The sequence below is a fragment of the Lipotes vexillifer genome, unplaced genomic scaffold (genome assembly GCF_000442215.2).
Source record: "Lipotes vexillifer unplaced genomic scaffold, Lipotes_vexillifer_v1.1 scaffold491, whole genome shotgun sequence".
Classification (NCBI taxonomy): Eukaryota; Metazoa; Chordata; class Mammalia; order Artiodactyla; family Lipotidae; genus Lipotes; species Lipotes vexillifer.
This window is the reverse complement of record NW_006770548.1, coordinates 1,548,619-1,551,737: the sequence shown is the minus strand read 5'-3', so window position 1 is coordinate 1,551,737 and position 3,119 is coordinate 1,548,619. Positions and strand designations below refer to the sequence as shown.

General features: G+C 56.9%; 1 non-coding gene and 1 pseudogene across 1 annotated transcript; one reads left to right on the top strand and one right to left on the bottom strand.

Annotated features, from left to right (window-relative positions):
- LOC103082349 (NEDD8-conjugating enzyme UBE2F-like) overlaps nucleotides 1-3,119 on the bottom strand; it is a 19,357-nt pseudogene that overhangs the window by 7,284 nt on the left and 8,954 nt on the right.
- Nucleotides 877-949, top strand: TRNAG-CCC (transfer RNA glycine (anticodon CCC)). Its single transcript has one exon. It is a non-coding gene; the product is annotated as a tRNA-Gly (tRNA).

Genomic DNA, 3,119 nt, shown 5'->3' with positions numbered 1-3,119 from the left:
GAGGGGGAGGAGGAGGGGAGTGGGACAGTGCCCTCAGGCCTCCTGGAAGGAATGCAGTGGGGTGAGGAATGAGGGGGCAACAGCTTGGCCTCAGCCCTGGAGCTCCTCCTTCCCCTTGGAGGTAGGGTAAGGGGTGGGAGAGCAGGCAGGGGAAGAGGCACAGATGGGGATCCCCAGGGGGAGGGACAGCAGGCACCATGGAAGTCAAGTCAGAACAAGCATTTAGAGAGAAAATTTCTCACTTTCCCTGCCTCCATCTTCCACGGAAATACAGAGAGGCCAGAGAGCCAGCACCCCTCCTTTCAGGCCCAGAGGAAGAAGGACCAGGGAGGAGGGAACATGCCTGTGGGGAGAGGAATGGCTTGGACAGCTCCTGGTATGCAGTGCAGGTAAGGGCTTTAGGACAGACCATGCAGAGCCCACCAGAGAGGGTCTAGCACCAGCCCTCTGAGGAAAGGAAGCACTTGGTCTGGGCCAAGGTGAAGGCAGGGAGAGAGCAGAGGAGTGTGTGTGTTGGGGGGTGGGAATGTCCTGCTGCCCCAAGACAGGTTCTGGGCGATCCCCCCACCCAACTGCCCTGGGGCTGCTGCCAGACACAGGCTTGCAGGAGGCCCTCAGGACACGCGGGGTGTCACCTGGCAGGCACATGAGGCCTCAGCCAGCTGTCCCATCCATCTCCCTTCTGCTCACCAATCAGGACCAGTAACCTTCAAAGCTCCCTCCCTGCAGCTGCCACTTAGCAGAATGGAATGGACTGAGGTCCTGGCTGAGGTTACCCGGGAATGGGCAGGAGAGGGTCTATATTCATCAGATGGGTTCAGTCAGCTGATCTTGACAAGGGACCCCAGGGACCAGGAAGTCCTGGAACGGGGGACTTCCCTGGTGGTCCAGTGGTTAAGACTCTGCATTCCCAATGCAGGGGGCCCAGGTTCGGTCCCTGATCAGGGAACTAGATCCCACATGACGCAACTAAAAAGATCCTGCATACCACAACTAAGACACAGCACAGCCAAATAAATAAATATTAAAAAAAAAAAAAATAGAAGGCCTGGAACAGGACAGACTGGGTACTGGGCTCTTGAGGTAAAAGAGACCCCAACTTGAAGCCAGGGCTCTGGACCTCTGGGTGTGGGCACGACTGGCTACAAGCATGGTCGTGGCTCTTTGCAGAGGCACTAACATGTCCTAAGAGCCATACAAAGACCCATTCATGATCCCTGGAGAATTTTTACAGCAAAGGTAAAAAGAAACATTTCATCTCTTCATTCTCATCCCATCTCTGTGCCCCCAAGCACATGTGGGGATGTGGCAGCTGGAACAATACAAAGGTGGGGACATCAGGGTGGAGGGAAGGCTGCTCCTGAAGGGGATAGTCCGGGCCTCAAAGCAGGGCTGAGCAGCTGCTCGTGTCATGCTGTGGCCCCCAAGAAGGAAGACTGGCCTCAGCTGACCCCATGCCCTCCCTCTGCCTGAAACTTCCTTGTACTCGCTCTGCTGCCTGGGACCCTCAGCAATTGGGTCAATGGTGATGGTGCTGAGGCCCTGGTGTTGAGGTGGGCAGAGAAGTGGGAGCCCACAGGCCTCTTTACTGCACCTACAACCATTGGGACTAAGTAAGTCCCATCAATTCCCAGTTCTCAGGAGGCAGTTCCTGGGGGCATACCAGACCTAGTTGCTCTTACAGTGGGTACCTAGGGTTGAGGCCCCAAGGGCTAGCTGCACACAGGCAGGGGCCCCTGTGCCTTCCTCTGACTGACTGGGACCTTGGGCAAACCCCTTTCCCTCTATGACCCAATGGGCCAGAGCTTTCCAAAAGGCTCCGGGTTGTCTACTTTCCTTCCTAGAAGGGCCAGGACACAGGTGCAGATAAGGAGAGCTGAAGAGTCGGTGAGGGGGAAATAAAAAACAACAACCCCACTAGGGTGGAGGAGGGCTCTAGAGGGGTCCTGAGGAGGCAGTGCAGCCCAGGAGAATGGTCTTTGGGGGAAACCACTGGAACACAGAGAAAAGTACTTGGCTCCCTCCCTAGTCTCCCCACCCCCATCCTCACCCCAGCCTTTCCTTCCCAGAGGAATTCCAGTTGCCTCTGAAAGCACTGGAGCCTGGGATCTCCCTGGCAGTCCAGTGGTTAGGACCCTGTGCTCTCACTGCTGAGGGTGCAAGTTCAATCCCTGGTGGGGGAACTAAGATCCCACAAGCTGCGGGGCACAGCCAAAAAAAAAAAAAGAATACACTGGAGCCAGGCTGGTCCATTGGCAGCAGATGCTGCCTCTCCCCCAGTGCCCTCCCACCCCCCACTGGCTCTCAGCCTCTGTTCCCACAGCCCAGCAGACAGGGAACTTCCTCACCTGCTGCTGCCTGGGTTCCCTCCCTCTTCCGGGCCAGCAGCTGTTCCCAGACAGCTGGATCAGAGTAGGACACTGCATCCCACTGAACTGCCACGACTTCTCCCTTCCCTGGCCGATGGCCCTTGCTGGCCCACCACAGCCCTGCCTTTCAGAGGTCTTTGACCTCAAATCCTGGAGACCCACCACAGCTGTGAACTGCCTGAACCCTCACGAGGAGCAACAGCTGCTGCTGCTCCCAGGCTCCTCCAGAGCCAAGGTCCCCTTGCCTCCTGTCAGTCTGAGGGGGAGATGCCAGCCACTACCCTGCACATCCCCCTAGTCTTTTGGGGCCTTGTCTTCTGAGAACCTTCTCCCATAACACCACTGTGGCCTGCAGGGAGTGGGGGCCATGGGGCCCTGTCCTCTGCTGACCCAGTCTTTGTGAGGCAGCAGCCAAAGTTAACTTCCAAACTGAAATCTACCTGTGATCCCGCCCTGCTCAGTGCTCTGCCCATGACTTCCCACTGCTGCTGGGAGGGGGGCAGGTGGGTGAGGACCTCTCATTCACCCTGACCTGTCCAGCTTGGCCCCCACCCTCCACTTCTCTCAACACCTACTGTCATATCTTTACTCCAGTTTCTCTTTGCACATGACCCCAGCCACAGGGAACCTCTTTAAGTTCCTACAAACATGCCAGGCATCTGCCAGCTCCCCTCAAGCCTTTCAAGCCTTCCCATGTGTGACACTTCTGCTCACAGCATTCTTTGGCCACTTGGCTGACCTCATTCCTGC